Raw genomic sequence first — 25738 nt, 5'->3', positions numbered from 1 at the left:
CTCATTTCTTCATTCCCTAGCCTTCTTCTAGGGTAGCAGAAATGAACTCTCTGACCTTATTTCAGCAATGCAAGCCATCTATAGTCATCAGAAGATATTGGGAAATCCCAGCTCAGGAGTCTTAGGTTTTGCCTTTGTGTAAATTTATGCAGGATGTAGCATTGGACAGGAAGCTGAATATACTAATACAAGAATTAAGTAGGCCACCCACCCTGTTAATCTTAAAGTCCTATTGAGAAGTCCAGGGAGTGACAAAAATGGGTGGTCCATTTGGTATATTGAAGGTCTACCTTGAGATTTAAAATGTACAGTTCATCTCCTTTTCTCTATACATTTTATGCACTTCTGCTTTGAAATGATTATGCCACATTTTTTGTAATATGCATCCATTTTTACAATATTCCTAGTTCAGCCCAAATTGGGAAATACTGTGTCTCACCAGATCGCTAACTTGATATCTGACCAAAGTGATTTGGATACCTCTCAGGTAAGTGTTGAAATTGGCCCATGTCTCAGTGTCACACCTGGTCTCTAGGAGTTTAGGGCATACCTCATTCAGCAGCCTCAGTGTTATTTAAAATGTAGACTCTGTGTTGATCTAGGAGCTTTCTTCTGCCAGTATTTTAAAAACAAATACCTTCTTTGCTCATTTTGCAAAATATGGAAAGAAAAAACTGCCATTGTGGAACTAGGAAGACCAACTGGGCCTCTTACCTCTTTATCTGTTTTACATTAGCATATCATTTGGCTTTTAACAAATAGAATCCTCTTCATTCTACAATTGTTCTGGAATTTTGGGGCTATTAATTGATGAAGGCAAAATCACCTTACTACAGCATGTTCCATGAGGGCCACATGGCAATTAAGGCAGTTTTTCTTTAAGGTAAGACCAACTGTGTGAGGCCCAAATACCCACCATCTAATGGCAGTAGGCAGTCTAATATTTTTTTTTTTAACACAATTTACCAATTGGATTCCTACAAAAGAGAGATTATATTTTTTGACTTATGAACAGCAGGTCAGACATTTCAAAGAAAATTTAGAGAGCAGTAATTTTGAAAATGTACACAGATGAATTTGAAAATAAATATTTCGCTGCCTACGCAGCTCTATTTCTAAGGCTGGCTTTGGAAACGTATTCCAGAGGCCTCACCATTTTGCATGACACAGTGTCAGTTCACACACAATATATTAATGCTTAATTGAAGATAATGTAACTGCAGATCAAAGGCATAATTAATGGGCTTGCAGAAACTCTTATGTAGATCAGGATTTTGACTAATAGAAGTCTGGACAAAACTGGTTTATAAAAGGATCTTGAGACCAGCTGAGGCTTCATCTGTCTGCTCAGCTGATGGTGACCACAGCTGGAGCTGCCACCAGGGGTAGGTGGGTGAATAAAGGATAGCTCTCATCTCCACCATTCCCCGTCCCCAAACCAACACTTCCTGGTGTGGCTCCTGGTTGGCCTCTGGAACTGCTGGACTGTAGAGCTATTGAATATCTTGTTGTATACAATAAGCAATTAGTTTCTGTTAGATTCAGGATATCTCTATGACTCTGTGACCTGAAACTTTTAGTGGGAAGCACATGATCAGGAAACAGGCCTTAGAATGGAAGTTGGCAGTTGTAAACCCATGGGCCAAACCCCGAAGCTTGTTTCTATAGTGCTGAGGAGCCAAGAAAATTGTTACATTTTTTAATGGTTGGGGAAAGATCAAAAGACGAATAATATTTCATGAAACATGAAAATTATATTAGCCGGGCATGGTGGCGTGCGCCTGTAGTCCCAGCTACTCGGGAGGCTGAGGCAGGAGAATGGTGTGAACCTGGGAGGCGGAGCTTGCAGTGAGCTGAGATCACGCCACTGCACTCCAGCCTGGGCGACAGAGCGAGACTCTGTCTCAAAAAAAAAAAAAAGGAAAAGAAAAAAAAGGGAATTATATGAAATTCAGATTTCAGTGTCCACAACTATAGCTTTATTGGAATACAGCCATTGTGAACTTGTTTTTCTGTCTATGGCTGCTTTCAGCAGAGATGAGTGGGTGCGACAGAGACTGTGCGTCCTGCAGTGCCTAAAATATTTATTCTCTGGCCTTTTATAGAGAAAGTTTTTGGCCCCTGGCTTCAAAGTTCAGGTTTGGTCTCTAGGACACCTTTGGGAGAAGGAGCTTGGGCATCTAGAAACTTACTGAATTTATAGGGAAAAACACATGAAAAACAAGAAAACAGCTTTCTTACCAAAATGTTTGGGAACTGATAGAGAACAATGTTACTGAGAGGCAAGAATACAGCATTCTCATGAGAAGATTATTGATTTTTATTGTTACCATCACCATCAACAATATCTAAGTCTCATTTTGATCTTTATTGATATTATTATGATCATAGGATTCATTTGGTTTTAAAGTTTGGTGTAAATGACATAGCGATTCTGAGAGCAAGGCCTCTGGGAAGTAAATGTGAGAACAGACCAGAGGCTTAGTGATTCTTTCATCCATCCATCTATTCACTTATCCTCATACTAACATTTATTATGTGCCTGTAGTGTACCGATCCCGCTTAGTACTGAAGTAGAGAATTGCATGTTTCTTAGTCCTTATATCACAGTTGAAACTGAACAGAGAATTATAATATGATGTAATAAATGTACTAACAGAGGTAATCTGTACTAGCCACATTTCAAGTTCTGTTCCTAAACTGGGAACACACACAGGAACAGAACTTGAAATGTGGCTAGTACAGTCAAAGAGTTGGATTTTTAAATTGTATTTACTTTAAATAAATTTAAATTTAAATAGCCATATGTGGCCAGTGGCTATTATTTTGATTACTGCAGATATAGAACATTTCCATCATTGTGAAAAGATCTATTGGACAGTGCTATCTAGAATGTTCTTTTGCTTTTTTTTGTTTTTTTTTTTCATTTTTATTTTTATTTTTTGAGATGGAGTCTTGCTCTTGTCGCCCAGGCTGAGGGCACTAGTGCGATCTTGGCTCACTGCACCCTCTGCCTCCCAGGTTCAAGCAATTCTTCTGCCTCAGCCTCCCAAGTAGCTGAGGCGTGTGCCACTGTGCCCGGCTAATTTTTGTATTTTTAGTAGAGACGGGGTTTCACCATGTTGGCCAGGCTGGTCTCAAACTCCTGACCTCAGGTGATCTGCCTGCCTTGGCCTCCCAAAGGGCTGGGATTATAGGCGTGAGCCACTGCGCCTGAGCTTTTTTGCCTTTTAAAGCATTTGGTAAATATGTCTTCCTGATGAAAAATCAAGAACTAATCTCTTTTAATGTGGTGTCTTCATATATCTCTAAAGTATATCTGTGCAACTCTTTGTCACGTGTCTCTCTATATCCTTCTTTTACTGCATTGCTACCAGTGTAAGACAATACTCCAGTCATCTCTGGGAACATCTACTGCCTCCATTTTCTCTGTGGGAGCTCAAGTTTTCCTTCAAAATAAGAAAAACTCCCAAGACCTGGAAGTTTGAAGGAAAATAAGCCAAACGCCCTCCCTCACGTTTGAAAACTGACAATTATTTTTATTTGTGCAGGCTTAAGATGGAAATAAGAACTTCTAAAAGAATTTGAAAAATACCCTACTTACCAAAAAAGCTTAAATCATTTCCTCTGAAAGTTTCCTTCCATCTAAGGTTTGCTTCGGTTCCACAGACCAGCCTCCTCCTGTCCTCAATCTGAGGGGGAGGAACGTGACCTTCAGTTTCCGCTGATACTGATTTTAGGGTCCCACAAGGGTCTCTGTACTTGCCCTCCCTCTTAGAGACACAGACTGGCACATCCTGGTTTTCTTTTTTTTCTTTTTTTGAGATGGAGTCTCCTTCTGTCACCCAGGCTGGAGTGCAGTGATGCCATCTTGCTCACTGCAACCTCCTCCCTAACTCACCAGGTTCAAGCGATTCTCCTGCCTCAGCCTCCCGAGTAGCTGGGATTACAGGCGTGCACCACCATGCCCAGCTAATTTTGTTTTTTTTGTTTTTTGTTTTTTTTCTGAGACGGAGTCTCTCACTCTGTCGCCCAGGCTGGAGTGCAGTGGTGCCATCTCAGCTCACTGCAACCTCCACCTCCTGGGTTCAAGCGATTCTTCTGCCTCAGCCTCCCAAGTAGCTGGGACTACAGGCGTGTGCCACCATGCCCGGCTAATTTTTGTATTTTTAGTAGAGACGGGGTTTCACCATGTTGGCCAGGCTGGTCTCAAACTCCTGACCTCAAGTGATCTGCCTGCCTCGGCCTCCCAAAGTGCTGGAATTACAGGCGTGAGTCATGGCACTCAGCCTACATCGTGATTTTCCTGTTGGCTTTTGTAAAAGCCAAATCCTTGAACTTTGTTTCTTATTTCCAAATGTTGATTACAGTTGTGTTTCTCATACCTGTCTCCCAGCTGTGAAGTTTATTGGTCTTTGTTTTATTAATAATTCTATAATTGAGAATTATATTTTATTTTAGACTCATAATGTCATAGCATTACATTCATTGGTTGAATATGTTAACTGGTTAGGAAAAAGCTTGGGGTTACCCTTAATCTTGAGCTTGAGATATTGATGAGACAATTAAGCTTAATTTGGTAACTCTTTGGAGTAGATAGACCCAAATTCTAAAAACCATCATTTACCATCTCTGGGACCTTGTCCAAGTAAAGCTCAGTTTTTTTTTTTTGTTTGTTTTGTTTTGTTTTGTTTTGAGACGGAGTCTTGCTCTGTCACCCAGGCTGGCATGCAGTGGTGCGATCTCGGCTCACCACAACCTCCGCCTCCCGGGTTCAAGCACTTCTCCTGCCTCACCCTCCCAAGTAGCTGGGATTACTGGCATGTGCCACCAAGCCCAGCTCATTTTATTTGTATTTTTAGTAGAGACAGGGTTTCTTCATGTTGGTCAGGCTGGTCTCGAACTCCTGACCTCAGGTGATCCACCCACCTTGGCCTCCCAAAGTGCTGGGGTTACAGACGTGAGCCACCGTGCCTGGGCTAAAGCTCACTTTTGAGCTTCTATAAAGTAGAAATGTCTACCCAGCAGATTAATTCAGAGGATTAATTTAAGAATACATACACACACACACACACACACACACACACACACACAGAATCTGGCACCTGTAGCTCAAAATGTTACCTGCTCTTCTTATAGCTGTTGTTCTGATCATTATATTATGATGATGTTGGTTTGGGTTATTACTTGTGAGATCCTACAGTGGTCTGGACACACAAAAAATTGAATTTTATATAACACTGAGGCTTTCTGATGGTAGTAGATGGGCAGAGAGTGGCAGTTGTCAACCCCCTATGCATTTCAGAGCGAAGTGCATTTAGAATGGCCATACCTATGTTATCATATACCTATGTTATCGTCTCTGAATCTTTGATATATGCCAGATGGGTTGCAAATTCTACAGTGAATTGTTCACTTCTGTAGGTCTTCTGTGCAGGACCTTAGCTCTCCTGTAATGGCACTGCAACTGCTGAGAAGAAAAGACAGAGTGCAATGATCATGCTTCCCCACTCTGACCCCCTCCTAGTTCTTCCCTGCACTCTTAAGGAGGCAGTTGCACAGTTATTTTTTATTTGACATTATAGTTACATATATGCAAAGAAGATCAGGGAGTATGCTCATTTTATTGTGTCTTGATGTGTTGGGAAGTGAAGCATGGATTATAAAATTATCTTTTCATCAAGCCTTCTAGTTAGAGTTGACTTGCTTCTCCTGGGGACTGAGTAATTTGTTACTCTTCATTGCCCTGTTACTTTTTCCCCCCAAGGGTGGTTCTCTTCACACCTGCAGGAGACTTGTTCTTTCACTTCTGTATTATCACATTACATACTGCACTTATGAAAAACGGGGCAAATGTTTTCTAACAGCCATCGTGACAACTCTGTTACAAACAGGGAAGTACTGTTTAGTTGAAAAACATGGGAATATCCAAGAAAAATGTGAAAGAAGCTTAGAAAATGAAATTTCTTGAAAATAGGAATCGAGAGATTTGTTTTATGATGGGAGCAAGGTTGAAGAAAGTAAGGAATTGATTCCTCATTAGAGATTGCAAACTGATGGCCCGCAGGCTAGATACTGTTTTGTTTATGCACACAACATTTAACCTTTTTTTGGTTCGAACTTTTTGAAGGCTTTCTTTTTCTTTGCAAAGATTTAAAAAATCTGGAGATTTCCCATGAAAATCTCATTTTCTGTCATCTCCTAAAAAAGAAAAAAATCAGAAGTTCAAGCAATATACATAGCACCAGTTATCTGGAGCAGAGAAATGCTGCCCATTCCCACTTTGCCATGGACTTCAACTCATTTCAGTAGCCTGCCTGTCTGCTGTCTATCCCTCTTCTAAGTGGCTCAAGGTTTCATGAACAGATTCACCTCAGAGTCTCAAAGGCAACAGCACGCTATAGTGGCCCAGCTAGAGCCCAGGCATTTTGGAATTCTTGATTCTTTGTATCTTTGCACCCTGATTATAGACGGATGTCTTTTTAAACTGGCTGCCTTGTGAAAATTAGAGTTCCTCTTTCTTAACTAGGACTGTGGGTAGTAGTGATCCCCATGTGGCAAGGATGGGGCAGGGAAGAGTGTTCCTGCAGGAAGAAAGTGTGTGCAAGCCAGATGACATGCAACTGCCCTCATGATCAGATTTGGATAACTCTGTTATTTACTCCAAACCTTAGTGTCTTACAGTTTAAGCATTTATTCTTTTACACACTTTCTGTGAGTCAGAGATAGGGGAGTGGCTTAGCTGGGTGGTTCAGGCTCATAGCATGTCATGAGACTGCAGTCAAAATGTGAGGCTGGGGCATGATTGGGGCTAGGGGAGCCGCTTCCAAGATGGCTCGCTCACATGGCTGTCAGCAGGAGGCCTCAAGTTCTCAGGCTGTGGACCTCTCCATAGTGTGACTTCAGTGCCCTTGTGATGTGGCAGCTGGCTTTTCCCAGAGTGATCCAAGTTGTGACCTAGCCTTGGAAATCACATACCATTACTTCTGCCATATTTATTGGTCACAGAGACCGGCCCTGACATGGTGTTGGAAGGTACTATCCAAGGCATGAATACCAAATGGTGAGAATCTTTGGGGGTTGTTTCGGAGGTTGGGTGCCACTGATTCCAACCTCTTCATTAGCCCTATTTAGAATCAGAGTAAGAGCAAGTCGGTGTAATTGTTTATAAAGTGTCATATCCTTCAGCTGTGTTGGATGGAAGAAAGGTCAAAATGTGACCTGAGCACTGGTGTACTCTTGGCTTAAGGTCATTGGCCAAAGTATTATTCACTTCACTAAAAGATTTGCCTGTACTAATAAGAAAGAGAGATTGACAAAAGAGATGAACTGCACTAAGGTATTTGGTGAGTTCGATTTCTTTCTCAAATTATCCAAATTTCCTCCAGCGTTTCCCCCTAAACAATGGGAAGTTGCATATTCTCAAAGCTGTAAGACCTTCAAAGATAATCTCAGAGTGATTTTAAGGCAAAATAAGTAGTTTAATATTTATATCTAACTGCGTCTCTGGTGTCTCGGAAGTCTTTGACATCATTGGAATGACTTTGTTAGTACCTTTCCCATAAATAGTTAGCTAGACAGGTGAAAGTTCAAGAAAAATAATGAGATCCTTTACGCAACTCAAATAGACTGTTGATGAGATTCCCTGTTCAACAAACATCTGACAAATTATTGGGCGGTTGTGTTGACCTAGACACCTAGAGTGAGGCACCTAGAGTGAGCAGCAGAGAAAGCAGCCGGGAGATTACATTCTTATGGGACATTAAACTGTCCCATAAGAATTCTTATGGGACATTACAGTCTCATGGAGATTACATTCTTATGGGACATTAAACTGGTAAGCCAAAAAAAAAAAAAAAATGTATCACCACATGTTGTGTGACGATGAAATCTGTAAGAAAACAAAGTAGATTAAGATAAACACCGTGGTGATGACAGTCCCATGTTTGACTGGCTGGCCAGGGAAGGACTCTGAGGAAATGGTCTTTGAGTAGAGACCTTGACTGAGTGAGGGACTGAGTCTTGCATCTATCTAGGGAAGAATGTTTCAGGTTCGGGGAAGAGCAAGTTTAAGAGCCCCCAGTCAGAAACAAGCTTGGTTGCTCTTTCGCAATTTCCGGAGACTCCATCTATTCCCCAGCATCTTGGTTCTCACCACTGCACTGCTTATGGTTGACCGTCAGCTTTGCTTTTTTGACCATAGTCTTACAGCCCTGGCTTAGCCTTCTCTGAAAACATACATTTGCACACTAAGCCAGATTCACATGGGAGGTACATTATGCTGTGGCCTAGTCTAGTGTGTATTTCCCCTTTCTCTCCCCACAAAGATTTTACAAAACTTATACATGCAAACAGGTATTTTTGTTTGTTTCACATGAGTCGCTTTTGCATAATATAACAAGCCCATGATTTCACATGTACAGTAATTCATAGAAAGTGATAGTCATCTTGCTTAGACACCTTAGTTCTCAAATCTAGCCTGCTAAATATAGTACCTTCTCAGACCCATATAAGGTGTCATAAAAAAAGAAAAAATAAAGGTCAAAGTTTCCCCACCCACAAATTTGGTTATAAAAACAGCAAAGCAGGGTTTTTCTGAACTTGAATCAGTAAATTTTTAATTTAAATAGTATCCTGTTTTGACAAAGTGCTAAACCACAGAGGTCTGAGAAAGACACTCTTAAGCCTTTGTCAATACCAGCTGGCATCTCTCAACAGGAAACCTTGGATGACTTTTGTTGTCATTTTGTGATGCACTGACAAGGAATGCGTGCCCTTATTTGTTGCATCAAGGAAATGGTCAGAGTACCTCTGATGCGGCTCGATGCCGTTTACATTAATATGTTGCATAATCCTTTGCCAGACAAAACCGGTATTTTGTTGTCGTTGTTTGATTAATTAACATTGGATTTCTGGCTTTGCTAATAAGTGCACCTCCAGAGCAAGACACAAAATGATGTCACATGAGTTCTGTTCTCTGACCCACCCAACAAAGAACTGAGCTAACCTGCAACCCTTTTCCTGCCTTGGTCTTTTGATCTCATCAGTTGTGCAGCTCACCTCTTCAGGGCCTGCACAGCTCTTGAATGGTCTGGACTGTCCCGAGGAAATCCAAGGTAGTATAAGAGCTCTTTGTTGGAATTCAGTCCCTAGCCCTCTCTTTATCTCACTTTGTTTCATGTTGAATAGTAAGTTGCATTTTACTGTAAAGGTGACTGCATTTTTCTTATGGGGCCTTCAGGGTAAACAGCCGTTAGTTGCCATCTGTGAACACACATGTAGCTTGTGTTTGGGTAGGGTGCCTGGTGCTTCCAAAGTCATTATTTTCTCTGTAATGTTTGTTCTCCATGGTTGTGCATAGATAGATTCTATGCCGCAGTGCAGGACGAAGAGGTAGGCTGTAATTCCAGCTGAATGTGTTGCAGTTGAAAGTGGGACGGAGTGGAAGCAAGTGATGGATCAAGCAAATCGCTTTTAATTTTACATAAATTGGTTTTCTGCTTTCCTCTGGGGCAGAAGTGTGCTGCTCAGGGTCATGTTAAATGTCACTGATGATTTGGAAGAGAGGCATTCCTGGAAAATACCCGGCGAGACAGAACTTGGGATTTCAGTCCCTGCCTCTCATTGACAGACTTGGGGAAATTAGAGATGGAGTCTCTAGCCTGGGATGGGAGCCGTTATCTCCGGACCAGCTAGAGACACTGGAGATTAGAAAAGGCAACAGCAATTTTAGATTCCTGAAGAATAAAATTATCATGACATTTATCAAATGTGCTCCCTTTCCCCCGGTACATTGCATAATAATGATGTTTGTATATGTTGTTGTCACATAAGCAAGAACGAGAGAAGATCCCCTTTCATGGGATGCTCACAGATTTCCTTAATATGAAATTAACTAGCAGTCCTAGATAAGTAAGCTAGAACTGTAATGGGCACAGTCTGAAAGAGGGCAGAGCTTTCTTTTTGCCCCTTGGCCAAGGACAAAACATGGGCAAGGCCAGTTGTCAACATGAGACACTGGTTTCAGGTTTACAGCTACAAAGAATACAGTTGTGATGGATTTCAATCCGATATTTGCAGTTCCAATGCTAGAATTTTCAGCCATGTCATCCTGAGTCTCTTTAGGCTTTAGAAACAAAGGATTCATGTTTGAATCGTGACCTGTCACCATGACATTGGGCAAAATAGAAAACTTTGTTTCTTTGTCTATAAAATGGCCGTAAATGTGCGGTGGCTCACGCCTGTAATCCTAGCACTTTGGGAGGCCAAGGCGGGCAGATCACGAGGTCAAGAGATCAAGGCCATCCTGGCCAACATGGTGAAATCCTGTCTCTACTAAAAATACAAAAAATAGCTGGGTGTGGTGGCACGTGCCTGTGGTCCCAGCTACTCAGGAGGCTGAGGCAGGAGAATCGCTTGAACCCAGGAGGCGGAGGTTGCAGTGAGCCAAGATCACACCACTGCACTCCAGTCTGGCAACTCCATGTAAAAAAAAAAAAAAAAAAAAAAAAAGGCCATAAATGATACCCACCATACAAGAACCAAATGAAAACTTGGACATAAAGCACCCAGCTAGAGACACACAGCATGTGACATACGCTTAACGAAAGGTGCTAATAATGTTATTAGAATTTCACTGGATTGTTGTTGATGATTCTAATATAATATTCCTTAATAGTAAAAAGCTGAAGCCATAGGAGCCCAGTAATCTTCACCTGGAATTTCACAGTAACAAGAAAATAAATGAAACTTTGGGATACTAAATATTAATGGGGTGAAGTAAAAAAAGCTAAGTGGGGCCTGGCGTAGTAGCTCACACCTGTAATGTGAGGCACTTTGGGAGGCCAAGGCAAGAGAATTGCTTGAGGCCAGGACTTCGGGACCAGCCTGGGTAACACAGGGAGACCCTATCTCTACAAAAAAAAAATTTTTTTTTAATTAGCTGAATGTGGTGTTATGCACCTGGAGTCGCAGCTACTTAGGAGGCTGACATGGGAGGATTGCTTGACCATGGGAGGTTGAGGTTGCAGTGAGCTGTGATTGTGTCACTGTACTCCAGCCTGGGGGACAGAGTGAGACCTCGTCTCAGAAAAGAAAAGCAAAAAGCTAAGTGGAAGAAAAAAAGTAGTTGCAAACTGTTACAGAGCTGGACAGAAAATGCATAGAAATAAGTGGCTTTTGGCAAATTCTTTGAGTGAAAGAAATGAACAGCCACTAACAAGGAATGACTATTTTATGCCCAAATCCATATATTTAAACAATGATTGATTGATTGATTTGTTTGTTTATTTATTCAAGCAACTATTGTGCCTCATCCTCCCTGGTAACTGGGATTAACAGGTACCCAACACCACACCCAGGTAATTTTTGTGTTTTCAGTAGAGACGGGGTCTTGCTGTGTTGCACAGGCTGGCCTCGAACTCCTGGGCTCCAGCGATTCCCCCACCTCAGCCTCCCAAAGTTCTGGGATTACAGGCATGAGCCACTGCGCCTGGCCAACAATGATTTATTTTAAAAAATCATTTTATTTAGGAGAAAGCAAAGACTTTGAAAAATAGTGTTAACTATGCAAGGGCAGGTTATTCATGAAAAATCTATTCTATATTTTAACATGCCTGGTCTCAGTAAGTGATTTCAGTCAGATAGCTTGAAAGAGGCCACCATGAAGAAAAATGTGTATTTCTCCAGAATGTATGTATTACAATAAAATAGTTGCTAATGAATTACTTTAAATCATTTATTACCAGACTCTATGAAAGTGAGATTATCATAATTTGGCAGAGTGGATCAAGAACAAAAAATAAACTATCAGATTCAGGAAAAATGAGAAACAAACCCATGGGTGAGGAATCAGTGAATCATTGTAGAGTTTGTTTTTGGGGGGAAAAAAAAACCACACACACTGAAAGAATTTTGAGTGAAAACCCACTGGACTGAGAACTCTTAATAGTATGGTCATCATAAGACTTTGAGGGGATTTCTTTATTTTTTTTAGAGGGTGAAAATATCTTGAAGAAATTCCCAGGGCTTGGTGAATAGAAGATACTTTACTGAATTTCAAAGTGATGTTGCAGGCATACCCTTGAAAGAAATTTGTGAATTGGGGTGATCGAAAGAAAAATGCACAGGTGGTGAACTGAAACCTGGTGAATGGTGCATGGCTGGGACAGGCCGTGTACAGTTGGGGTTGACTTGGGGAATCCCTCCCAGAATGGCATCAGATGAACCAAGATTTGCAACTGCAATGGTGTGCCTTGTAATTTGGGGTTTCCCTCAGGCAGTGCTTTTCTAGGTTGTTTGGAAGTGTTACACTATGACCACTTCCTAATCTTCTTGTGGAAGGAGGTACCTGTATTAGTCAAGACTTTTTCCCATGCAAATGTCAAAACCCAGCTCAGACTGGCAAGTGATGAGGGGTTGGGGTGAGAGAGTGTGTACGCTCACAGAGCTTAAAAGTTCAAGGGTTAGCCTGGCCTCAGACCCAGCTGGAACCAGGCACTCAGGTAACGTCATCAGGAAGGGTCTGTTCCAATTGTTCTGTTCTGTTCTGTTTCTTTCCTATTGGCTCCGTTCTTTGTCAGGTTTTTCCCTTGCTGAGGCCAGAGGGCTTCTGAGAGTCCCTGCTTCACATACTTACAGCTTAGCAACCCCTCAGAAAGAGAGTATATCTTGCTCAGTAATTCCAGCGAAATCCCTTGAATCAATTGAGTGACTTGGGTCACTTATCTATACATGAACCAGTCACTGTGGAGAAGGGAGGAGATGTGCTGATTGGTAAGTGTGTTAGGCTGTTCTTGTGTCACTATAAAGAAATACCTGAGGCTGGGTAATTTATAAAGAAAAGAGGTTTATTTGGCTCATGGTTCCACAAGCTGCATTAACATGGTGCCAGCATCTGCTGAGCTTCCGGGGAGGCCTCAGGGAACTTTTGCTCATGGTGGAAGGCAGAAGGGGAGCCAGCATGTCACACAGCAAGAGCAGGAGTGAGAGATTTGGGGGTGAGGGGGCACACACTTAACCAGATCTCAGGGGAACTCACTGTCACGAGGACAGCACCAAGACATGAGGGATCTGCCCCTGTGACCCAAATACCTCCCACCAGGCCCCACCTCCGACACTGGGGATTACAGTTCAACACGAGATTTGGTGGGGACATATATTCAAACTGTATCAGTGGGACCTAGCATTATATCCACCCCTGCATCCCCCGGATGATGTTGGCTCCCTTAAAACCACGTAGATCCAGAATAGATAAGGAGTAACTTGTTGCCACTCAGGTTCCTTTTAGAAGATGGAGGAGTAAGTGCTATATAGACATTTTGCTCCTTATCTTAAAGAGGTGAGCCATATCATATTGCTAGCCATATTGTTTAGCCAGTCAGCTGGTTAGCGGAAAAATCACTTCCTAGATTGGGACAATTCGACGTTTAATCCCAAACCTGGATTGGGAGTGCAGTATAAATAAATGTTTTAGGACTCAGTTCCTTCATTAGAAACCAGAAAAAGTTGCTCTAGAATATTTCTGCAGTCCCTTGTTATTGTAAAAAGTTTATATAATAAACTTACAATTTTTGTCTGTTTTTTGTTGTTGTTGTTGTTGTTTTCTTTTTTTTTTATTTTATTATACTTTAAGTTCTGGGTTACATGTGCAGAACGTGCAGGTTTGTTACATAGGTATACATGTGCCCTGGTGGTTTGCTGCGCCCATCAACCCATCATCTACATTAGGTATTTCTCCTAATGTTATCCCTCCCCTACCCCCCACCCCCTGACAGGCCCCGGTGTGTGATGTTCCCCTCCCTGCGTCCATGTGTTCGTGTTGTTCAGCTCCCACTTACGAGTGAGAACGTGTGTTGTTTACAAACTTATAATTTATGTGGTGGCTTTCATATGATGCCCATTTCACAGACTAGTATGTTCTAGACATCAGCACCGTCTATTCTTTTTTTTTTTTTTCTTTTTTTTAAACAGAGTCTCACTGTGTCACCCAGGCTGGAGTGCAGTGGTGCAATCTCGGCTCACTGCAACCTCTGCCTCCCAAGTTCAAGCAATTCTCTTGCCTCAGCCTCCTGAGTAGCTGGGATTACAGGCGTGCGCCACCACGCCCAGCTCATTTTCGTATTTTTAGTAGAGATGAGGTTTCACCATGTTGGTCAGGCTGGTCTCAAACTCCTGACCTCAAGTGATCTGCCCACCTCAGCTTCTCAAAGTGCTGGGATTACAGGCGTGAGCCACCGCGCCCAGCGCAGCACCGTCTATTCTATGTCTGCACTTTGCAGCATGGTAGTTACTAGCCACATTGGCTATTGTGCACTTCAAATGTGGATAATATGTTAGAGGAACTAAATTATTTTATTTAAGTGTAATTCATTTAAATTTAAATAGCCATTTGTGACTACTGTGTACACTGTTGGACAATTCAGCCCTGGGTTAATGACAAAATCTAGCTACATAGTAGACAAGTGAAATGTGAGTGACTGTGGAAGACGACTTAAATCTTGTCTTGTGCCTTTGGTGAGTAATACTTAGTTGTATTTTTCATTCATAATTTGTAGTGGAAATAAAAAGCACTGCTCCTTCCAACAAATACAGAAAGACTGTTTTCTCCCCTATGTATCCCCCAACCAAAGCAGTTCTAAGTGTTGGAGGCTGATTATTTTAGTTTTGTGGTTCCTCATGTATCTTCCTTGTCTGGTGGCGTGAAGCAATGGAAAGAATGCTTAATAAGGAGTCGCAGGTTTTAGGTTCTGGTCTCGGTTCTGCCTGTAACTATTTAGAGGTATGACCTTTGGCTCTTCATGTTTCCCTCCGTGGCATCAGTTTCCTTATCTGGAAAGTGAGGGGGTGGGATTAAGATGATTGCTAAATCTATTCCAGATCAGAGTTTCTATGATTCTGTGTCTTTTTCTTAATTCTGATGACCAGGATAATGGCTGAGGGTTCTCTTTGTGTAATTACTGAGCTGAGTACAGGTGCTGGAAAGAACTGGGGAGATACCTTGGGCCATTTCAGTTTTGAATTATGGAGTGTTAGAACACTTTTCAGATTCCCACGGGATCTGAAGGAGCCCTGAGGAAAGTCAAGTTCTGCTTCATTATTGGTTAGTGTCGTATCCAAGGTAAACCTGGACACAAATGCAGAACACTTAGCGTTAAGCAGTATATACTTTAAAAATTAGTTTAGTCGGAGGTTGCCTCCTTCTGCCACTTTCAGAGTTGCAAATCCTGTGGAGGTAAAGGTTTCAGACAAAGTGCTGATAGAATGGGCCAAAGTGAAGATCACCCAGTGAGAGACAAAAGAGAAAGGTTAGTATCTTAAGTGCGCTTGAGAAATGGGTTCATTGAGTAAAATCATAACTACTACTGCTTGCTAAGCCAGAAGAAGGAAATTCAGAGATGGTAAGACTTTCTTTGATACCCAGGGAAATTAGGGTTGTTAAGGATGGTTGCTTGGAGTGACTTCATCTGTAGAAGGTTGGATTCTGAAGGAGATGAATCACAAATGAAGAGAAAGAGGAAGGAAAGAACATTGGCCAGATTTGCAAGAGCAGGTAGGTGGATTTGAAGTGTTCCAAAGGACAGTGTGGTAGGATGTGTCAAAGCAGTACAGAGGCAGAAAGCCATCAGCTGGGGCTGAATAGAAATAAGATGTTTATTTGGTGATTTAATTGCAATGTTCAATAGTACATTTGATGATTGTGTTGTTATCGTGTAATAATGCGACAAAGTTAAACATTTATTGATGTGGTCACGCTAGTGAATTCCCATTGTAAATAGTAGCTCCTATTCTCTGTCTCCATAGGATCTTTCAGACACAGTTGCATCTTGTAGCTTTATTTTTATTTTTTAACTGGCTATCTTTATGTATGGGAACAGTCATCTCCAGAGATTCATTTTCATCTCAAAAAACTTCTAAAGGTGTTAATTGCATTTTTTCAAAACTCTTATGTAATTATTTAAAATTATTCCACCGGCACTATAAATCAGAACTTTTCCCATTATATTGCTGAGGAACATTTATGACCTGTTTAGACAGTTTTGATTTATAGGTTTAGGAAACAAGAATATAGAAACCATTGCCAGGTTTTAATTTGGAAATTTCTTTAGCTACGTCTGTTTCTGCAGAAAAGAGAAACAGAAAGCTGGTAGGAGAGGTGATTGGAGAGGTATGGTCCACACTAGTGATTCACAAGAAAGAGAAGCACAAGACCTGATTTGGGGGTCCTGCTCTGAAATGAGCAATTGGCGTGTCTTGTGCATGTTGTTTATACTTTCTAGGCATTATTTTTAAATGCTGGTTCTGTGTAACAGGTGCCTAACTCTGAGTGAGTTATTTAAGTTTCTAGACCTCAGTTTTCTCATCTATAAAATGTAGACTGAAAACAGAATCTTCATAGGATTATGATAAAGATTAAGTAAGCTCGCTCATCTGTGCATTCAAAAACCTTTGTCAGTGAAGCCTCTGCTGAGAGCCAGGCACTGTGCTGGGTGCTGAGTGAAGGTGGCAGGAGGAGGCAGGGCCGGACCTCTCTTGGTACAGGTAATAAGTGGGAATAACCCGACACCTGGAGCGGGTGATACATGAGAATAAGCCCTGACGTGAACAGGTCTTCTTAATTGTCAAATAATAACAATAGCACCCCAGTTTAGATGTTGTGAAACATTGGAATGCACACATTTAGAAAACTGATCACAATATCTCTCAGATGAATATGATCCAAGAAATTTAGAGATAATAGAAATTGTCTGTGTCGAGGGAGGATGGGGAAGAGTTAATATGCTGAGATGAAGAATCAAGATTTTTTTAGAACAAAGTCTCAGCAGGCTGAAGTTCTCAATCAAAATGAAAAAAAGATCGTTAATGGGCATGAATGCAAAGCCCATACCATGGTACTAGTGTAGAGTGAAGAGCTCTAACTTAACAGCAGTTCATGTGACAATTAGTGAGGAATGATTGTAACACCAGTAGGAGCCAGTTGAGACCTAGGTGGGGGGCAGGGGCAAAGAATTCAGACTGTATTAATAGAATAATGAGGAGTTGGGCTGCTGTCCTCCTCTGGACTAGAGGGGCAGACACCTGTCCCACCATGCTCATTTCTGCGCACTCTATTTGGAGGGGCGCAGGGGCAAGACAGAGTGGGTGGCCTTGCCTGTCACTTACCAAATACTGGCTACATGCTTTAAACAAAACCAGAACCTATTTAGGACTTTAGCAGGAAGGGGCAAAACCGAACCGTGAGTGGGCGTGGTAGGAAGTGGGGGAGTTGTTATAGTGCAGGAGTTCCATAGCATCCACTGGTGGGATGAACTTGGTTCTTAAGTCTGCAGTTCCCAGAATCCAGGTAACGAAAGAGAAGCAAAGGTCACACTAGCTCTTGTGCTTCCAAGGAGAAGGGTTAAAGTTGCCACTATTTATGACTAGTGGCTCCAATGAAGTCTGGGCTGCAGCCTTCCTGTGGGTCTTTCCTCGTCCTCCTCTTTCTTAGCTGCATCAGTGAAGAGCCTTTGGAGGCAAAACAAAATGAAGTGGAAGCTCCTTGGGCAACGTTATCTAGTTGCAGGATGTGCTGGTATTGGTAGCAGTTTAGAAAAACTGCTTTTCGTGCCCTTCCAGTCTTATGTCCATTCAGAAGGATTCTTTTCATTTAACAAAATTTAGCAAGAGAAGTGAAAAACAGATGATTTTTTAAAACCCTGGAATAGCTGTCTACCTTTAGTAGGTACAGTTTTATTAGGGCAAGTCATTCAAGTTTACTCACAGCCATAAAATGACATTTATTATTTGTGTAATCTCTGAATCATGGTTTGTACCCAGCTTTGTTTTGTTTTTTAATTTTCGAAGAGTCTAATCATTGATTGCTGTGTACAAATGCACTTTTTGCATGTGATGAGGTCACTCAGTCATAAAATTGTCATCAAAAGATTTTAGTCCCTAAACATGGCAATATAGGGATGCTTCTCATTGAATATTCATCTTACCTATAGAGATGCTATTATTTAGCAAGGACTTAGTTACTTTTTCCTTAACACTTTGTGAAATGCACCACAGGTGGAGAAAGAAGAAAGAGCACACAATTCATCTCTCAGAGCTTACGGTTTAGAGAAAATATACAGAGGAGGCCGGGCGGGGTGGCTCATGCCTGTAATCCCAGCACTTCGGGAGGCCAAGGGAGGCGGATCACCTGAGGTCAGGAGTTCGAGAGCAGCCTGACAGACATGGAGAAACCCTGTCTCTACTAAAAATACAAAATTATCCAAGCGTGATGGCGCGTGCCTATAATCGCAATTACGCGGGAGGCCGAAACAGGAGAATTGCTGGAACCCGGGAGGTGGAGGTTGCGGTGAGCCGAGATCACGCCATTGCACTCCAGCCTGGGCAACAAGAGTGAAACTCCATCTCAAAAAAAAAAAAAAAAATATGCACAGGAAACATAAATGCTTCTCAGGAGGGGAGGAAGTGAGAGGGGAGTAAGGCAAAGAAGAGAAAATAGAAAACATTCATTTGTTGGTTTATTCATTTGTTTATAAATTCATGAAATCTTTGTTGACGAGCGGTATGTACAGGGTTATGTACAACGGCGTTTGATGAGCTAGTTCAGTATGTAATGGAATGATGAAGTGACTAGCACAGAGAGTGAATGCTGTAGGAAGTCAGGGAAGTGGGAACACCCCAAATTTAGTGCCATGGTTGGGAAGATGGCTAGGTTGGTGACCTCTTCTCCTCGTGTGTATGTGCGTTCCTGTTAAAAAGGATAATTTTGCCTAACAGAGGAATACTTTTTGTTTAGACTTGGCTCCTTTTCATGACATTCAGTTTCACTGTACTATAAACAGGTCTTTAGCTGTCTTTCCCCCACTCGCCACTTAGTTCATAAGGAACAAGTAAATAAAAATTAACAAGAGCTACCTTCACTCCAGTACAGCGAGGCTGCCTTAGGAGAGAGTGCACTAAAAAGAGGCCTCAGGGTTCAGGGATTGACACCTTGCTGCAGAATGGGAGTGACACGTGAAAGGTCAGTGGTAGCCTTGACTATGCCGTTTTTGTTAGAGTTCTATTTCCTCTTCTAGACATCTAAGAAGGATTAGCATACAAGGCCTTGATGTTTTAGAAGTTTGCCCCTGCTTGGATGTGAGCTCTCTTCAAGCTTTGTTCTACTTAATTGTATAATAAGATAACTATGTCTGATGTGATATTATTTAAACACTTGGTGACTGAAATATCTAACCCATGAGCCCATGCTCCATAACTTTATGTGTTCCCAATCCCTGTGTGAATGTTAGATTAGCCCTTCAAAAAATCCAGAGACATATTAGAGATCCACTGACTCAAACATCTCTGGCTTAGAAGCTTAGCAATCACAGTTGAGAGCGTGCCAGGATAGGAGTAAAGAACACCAAACTCTGCTAACTTGGAGGAAAACTATGTATGTGTGTTTGACCCAGCTGAGGTCAAGGCTGGATGAGATCATGTTAATCATGGCCATGACATGGATAAAGAAGAACAGAGACCATGCTCAAAACAGGAAGAAGGAGAAGAGGAAGAGATAAGTAAATTTTTGAGATAGGAAATACAGGTGAAATTGAGAAAAAGAAGAAAAACTATTCATCTCAAAGGAAGGGAGCTGGAGCATGAATTATAATCACCCCAGCCACACCAAATCCTTCACATTCTCTGGTATTCTGACTCATGTTGTCTGCCATATGAATGTTGGCATGTGCCATTCCAGTAGCTCAGATGCCCTTCCCGGTCCTGACTGCGCATCTCCCTACGGCAGAGCATTATCCTTTCATCTTCAGCATAACTCTTGTCTTATTCTAGAAGTTCCCTTTTCCCCCTGAGGCCAAGGTAGGAGCCCTTCTTTTCTGATGTCTGCGTATTTACGTATTTGTTAATTCAGCAAATGATCAAATGATGGTAAGAAAAGAAAAGAGATTTCCATTTCTTCCTTCGAGTTAGTTGGGTATTGGGAACTTGAAAAATAATCTTAAAGTCAGCCTGTTAAACCATGATGCTATTTGGGTGCAAGCTGAGCCCTCTCTGGAGCCAGGGTGGCTTGGGACTACATTGAAAGCCAGCCTTTCTGGAGACAGGCTCCACCGTGAGTAACAAAACATCGAAAAAATATAGGCCGAAGATTCCATAAATTAGGTCTCATGTTGGTCAACCTACAGTTCATTGTTCTTGACACTTGGGGCAGAGACCCCTCCTTAGAATATCTCAGCAGGGCCTGGCACAATGGCTCACTCCTGTAATCCCAGCACTTTGGGAGGCTAAGGCAGGAAGATCACTTGAGCCCAGGAGTTCGAGACCAGCCTAGGCAACATACAGAGTCCCCATCCCTACAAAAAAGAAAAATAAAAAATTAGCCAGGCCTGGTGGTTCATACCTGTGGTCCCAGCTACTGGGGAGGCTAAGGCAGGAGGATCCTTTGAGCCCAGGAGGTTGAGGCTGCAGTGAGTCATAATTGTGCACTCCAGTCTGGGTGACAGAGTTAGACCCTATTTGTTTAAAAAAAAAAAAAAACCCAGTGGGTCCTTGAGAGCTCAGTGTTTAGCAAATCACCATACTCCTTCACCAAATGCAAGTGATGAACTGGCTGGGGTATGTAGCACACCACAACCTAGAGATTTGAGTGGGACTGCTATTTTGCCTCTTGTAGATGATTCTTGGTCTAGTGACCCTGGTTAAAAAACAAAACAACCAAATGTCTTCTTCCATTGTTTGGCTGAAGGATCTGCCACTGCTGAGTTAAATTTTGGAGTGAGGATCAACAGTACCTACAGCACAAAAAAGTAAGAAGTCTAAGAAACTAAAATAAGTTTTGGATTCTGTAATTTCATTATAGCAAAAGGAAGAAATTGAAGGAAAAGTGGTATGTAGTAATAGTAATAATGATACGTTAGGAAGCATTTTAAGTGCTTACTGTGTGCCAGCCACTGATCTGTTTTATCTCATTTAAACCTTGTGTGGGTGAAGTACTAAGATTAGTTCTTTTTTATAGATGAGGAAACTGAAGTCTGTAGAAACTAGCAATTTACTAAATGTACAGCCAGAGAATAGTACCACCAGGATCAGAACCGATGGCAGTGTCTCTCCAGAGTCACCATGCTGAATTCTCTCCTTGCCTTTTATGATTAGAGACCAAATAAGCTCCACCACCCTGATGTTTCATGTTTACATCTGAGACACTGTGTATTACCAGGAGAACTCAGGCACTGAGGCTGCTGGCCTCTGCCTGGTGCTCAGTCATGTGTCGGAAGGAGATGAGAGAAGATCATCGGTGTCTGTCTGTCTGTCTCTCTTTCCAGCAGTGGAGATGGGAGTATAAGAAACTGCTTAATCAAGGAGAAGTAACTCAAAAAGAATGCATGAGCCCCTGGTCTCTCTCCCTCGATGTTCCCACTCCCACATCCAGCCAGCCCAGTTGTGGGTTGTCACTGTGGATTCCTGTAAGAATCAAAGAGGACATCAGAATTTTAACTTTGTGTTATTTTAGCTTCCATTCATGCTGACTAATCGGTGACACTTGGTCACATTTATTTTCCATGGGAGTAAGACTGAACCAGCCTCTTTTTTCTTCCAGGCCTAGTTTTACCCCCAAGCCTAGTCTCCAGATTGGCATATGGGATTAGAAGCCTTGTTTTGGAGTCATTCAAGTCTCAACACCCCACTGACCGGCTTCAAGATACTGATTAAATAATTTAAGCTGGCCATGTGCAGTGACTCAACGCCTGTAATCCCAGTACTTTGGAAGGCCTATGTGGGTGAATCACCTGAGATTAGGAGTTTGAGACCAGCCTGGCCAATAGGATGAAACCCTGTCTCTACTAAAAATACAAAAATTAGCCGGGCGTGGAGGCAGGCACCTGTAGTCCCAGCTACTGGGGAGGCTGAGGCAGAAGAATCGCTTGAACCCGGAGGCAGAAGTTGCAGTGAGCCAAGATCGCACCACTGCACTCCAGCCTGCCTGAGAGAGCAAGATGCCATTTCAAAATAATAATAATGTAAGCTCTTAGAGCCTCAGTTTATCTGTCTGTTAAGTGGGCACAATAATACCTACTTCATCGGGTTGTTTGGAGGATTAAGCACTTCTATAGGAAATGCGAAATGCATCACACATTCCCATAAGTACTGCTGTATTTCTCAGCCATCTTGTTACCAGGCACCAAGCCTTCCCTCATTTTCCCTTTCTTTGTCAAATCCTGTGCCAGGGTCACAGTACGTGCTTCCCAGTTTGTGATTGGTGGCTTCTTTAGAGGATTTCCTGCACCTCCCTGTTCATGAGTGGCTCTGGTCCTTGTTATCTTAGCATTGTCTCAAAGTTGCCCAAGCTCTGTAACCAGCAAATGAAGAGGGTCCCTAATGCAAGAGACTGAGCCCTGGAGGACACAGTCACATCCCAGCTCTTCCATTCACCAGCCAAAGGACCTCAGAGGAGTCCCCCAACTGTGAACAACATTGGAGGGTTTGCTAGACACTGTGTGCTTGCGATACATTGGATCAAATATTCACACCAATGCTCTCAAATCAGGAGACATTAATTTAGAAGTTGACACCCCCTCAGAAAATAATAACAGAAACATCTATCTACTCTGAGGCAGATAATCATTCCCACTTTACAAATGAGGAAATGCAGATAATATAAACTTTTGTGACTCACCTACATTGCTGATGAGTAACAAATACTGGATTCAAACTCACATCTCTTCTGCTTCAAACTCCAGGTAGCCTTCTCTATGTGCAGTGGAGGTTATAGGATTCTTGTTTCATAGGTTGTCGTAAGAATGTTGACAGGGCTTTGCAGACTTCAGAGATAAGGGGGATTGCTGTTGCTGCTGTTAAAATATAAGCCCCAAGGCAGGAAGAGGTCAGGATTCACATGAGGTATAGAGAAGGGTGTAAGCAGAGAACAAAGTTAGAGGGAAGAATAAGTTAGTAGCCCAGTGGGATGGGTGAATGGATGAAAAAGGGTGTCAGAGAACAGTTAACCACAGCGCGCCCTGATTTCAAAGGTCTGGCCTGTTGGGTTGTGACATTACATAGATGTGTTCTGACCCATCTCAAAAATTGGACATCGCTGAATTTAATTAAGATCAATTAGACATTCCTCCTATTGTTCAAACACACAATGCCTTATTTGTTTGAAAAGAGGGAAGTTGTGTATGACCTGAAAGCTTCCTGCTTCATCTACTGCTTTTCCTCATGAAGGATGAAATGCCATTTGAAATAATAAAAAATAAATAATTGGCCTGCAGGCTAGACTACATTTCTGTACGCATTTTCTCGAGACTTTATTAAACTGTTAATACAAAAGGGGTCTGATGTCTCTGTGAGATTACTCTTTCTTCCAAATGTCCCTTGCAATCCAATCTAAACCTTAGCTGTGGCTTCAATCTGAGATGGAAAAGGCACCCCCTATCAGTAGCAGCCACCTGATGCTTAAAACTCATTTCTCCTTTCCAATATGCAACCAACAGAAGCAAGCAAGTGGTTTGGGAGGCTGGGTTGGATATTCAGAAATCTTTTTTGGTGAAAGCAGGCATCGTTGAAATAAAAGAACCAAAGTGGTTAAGGAAGAGGATGAAAAAGTCACAAGCACAAAAAAACATAAATATGTTTAGAAGTCAAGTTGTTTTAGAGTCTTCATCTGACCCCCCTCAACTAAATCCACCAAGTCTTAAAGCATGTATGTGACTTACTGTATGTACTACAAGTTGTTGATGTTTCATAGGGCTTATGACCTAGAGAATGTCCCAGTAAAGGTTTTGGGTTGTTTCCCAAAAAACATTTTTTTGGTTGTTGTTCCCTAACTCATTGTAGACATGACAGTGTTCGAGATTATTGAGCATTGAAATCCTATTTATAATTTTAATCCATATTTCTGGTGGTTCTGGTTTCATTCATTCATTCATTGTAGAGATGGGGTCTCATTCTTGTTGCCCAGGCTGTGGAGTACAGTGCAATGACGTGATCAGGGCTCACTGCAACCTCAACCTCCAGGGCTCAAGCGATCCTCCTGCCTCAGCCTCCGGAGTAGCTAGGACTACAGATGCATGCCATGCCTGGCTAATTTTTTAAAATATTTTAGAGACAGGGTCTTGCTACATTGCCCTAGTTGGTCTTGAACTCCTGGCCCCAAGTGATCCTCCTCTCTCGGCCTCCTGAGTCAGTGGGATTACAGGCATGAGTCACTGCACCCAGCCCTATTTCTGGTAGTTTTACATAGGATCCTAATTGTAAGCAGAAAATACCTAGAGATTAGTCCTTTGCTAATGTGAAATGTGCACTTGGTACATGATAGGTGTAAGGATACCAGTAATGATAGCTGTTGTTGTTGTTGTTGTTGTTGTTGTTGTTGTTGTTGTTGTTAAACTACAGAGGCTGGGCGCAGTGGCTCATGCCTGTAATCCCAGCACCTTGGGAGGCTGAAGCAGGCGGATCACCTGAGGTGTCGGGAGTTTGAGACCAGTCTGGGCAACATGGTGAAACACCGTCTCTACTAAAAATACAAAAATTAGCCATGCGTGGTGGCAGGTGCCTGTAATCCCAGCTATTTGGGAGGCTGAGGCAGGATAATCGCTTGAACACAGGGGGCGGAGGTTGCAGTGAGCCAAGATGTGCCATTGCACTCCAGGCTGGGTGACAAGAGCGAGACTCCATCTCAAAAAAGAAAAAAAGAAATTACAGAGAGATCTCATCCATCTTCCTCTTTGTTTAGCTGAAATGTGCAGGCGCAGAGAGATGACGTGACTTGCCCACAATCACACTATTATTCCTGACAAAGTCATTAATAGAATCCTAAGTCACATGTAGTACTCCTGTACTATCTCAGAGTTAAACAGCCTGCTTGAGGCCTCTGTGGACTAGAAAAGATGTGCTGACCGTTTCAGCAGCCTGTAGATGAGCCCCAGTACTTGGAGCTGTCTGGAAACTACATGAACCGTCAAAGACTGGAAAGTGGAGACACCCAGGGTTGCTCACCTGGATGCGTGTGTCAGATTCCATTCCTGAGTTCTTAAACACACCCTCTGTTCTCAACCTCCCTCTCCCACCCGCTCCCCACTAGAACTGGCCTTACAACCTTTTTTTCTAGAAAAGGAGACAAACCTTGAGACTTTTATATGGTCACTCTTAAAGACAGGGTGTGAGTGTCTGTGTAATTGGTGACTATTAAGGAAAGAAAAGCAAGCCATAGCGAGCGCAGAGCCCCGGAAAATGTTTTCTGTGTAACAGCTTCTATGCCGCACAGTGTGGAAGGCAATTATCTTGGAGGGGATTCCACAGCCCTGTGCCGGCTTCCCCGGTGTAAGATTTATTGTCGGCTGGATTGGGTGTTCTTTATAAGAGCATTTACTCGGCATCTAAAGCGCTGTCAAGAGTGCTACTTCCTGAATGCTTTTGAGGTTGCAACTGCTAAGCTTCATTTTCCCGTCTTGGAGATATATTTTTGAAATGGTATGCAGGGATTTGTACAGGCCTTGTGCTTCCCATTGACACTGACAGGAGTTGCACTGTTAAACCCCAGCACGCTGCTGCAGAAATTTACCCCCTAATGCCCAGAGCCCTCCTTCAGCTGGGAGTCTGGCCCACACGTGCGCGGAGGGTTCCCGTAGCAGGGGAGAGGGCCCGAGAGTGCCCTTGTTTTGTGTAAATCCTACCAGCTAATCAGTCTCAAAGTTGACTGTTTTCTTACTGAAACAAAGGATAAGCAAGTACTCTTCTTTTGCTTTTTCTCTTC

General features: G+C 42.3%; 1 protein-coding gene and 1 long non-coding RNA gene across 19 annotated transcripts in view; one reads left to right on the top strand and one right to left on the bottom strand.

The window, feature by feature from the left end:
* FOXP1 (forkhead box P1) overlaps positions 1-25738 on the top strand; it is a 629894-nt gene that overhangs the window by 488579 nt on the left and 115577 nt on the right. The window lies entirely within an intron of this gene.
* Positions 20506-25206, bottom strand: LOC129397411 (uncharacterized). Its single transcript, XR_008624764.2, has 2 exons — positions 22661-25206; positions 20506-21447 (listed from the first exon to the last, which is right to left on the bottom strand). It is a non-coding gene; the product is annotated as an uncharacterized LOC129397411 (long non-coding RNA).

This window comes from Pan paniscus, chromosome 2, assembly GCF_029289425.2.
Source record: "Pan paniscus chromosome 2, NHGRI_mPanPan1-v2.0_pri, whole genome shotgun sequence".
NCBI lineage: Eukaryota > Metazoa > Chordata > Mammalia > Primates > Hominidae > Pan > Pan paniscus.
The sequence above is the reverse complement of the archived record's forward strand: the minus strand, read 5'-3'. Positions and strand labels throughout refer to the sequence as shown.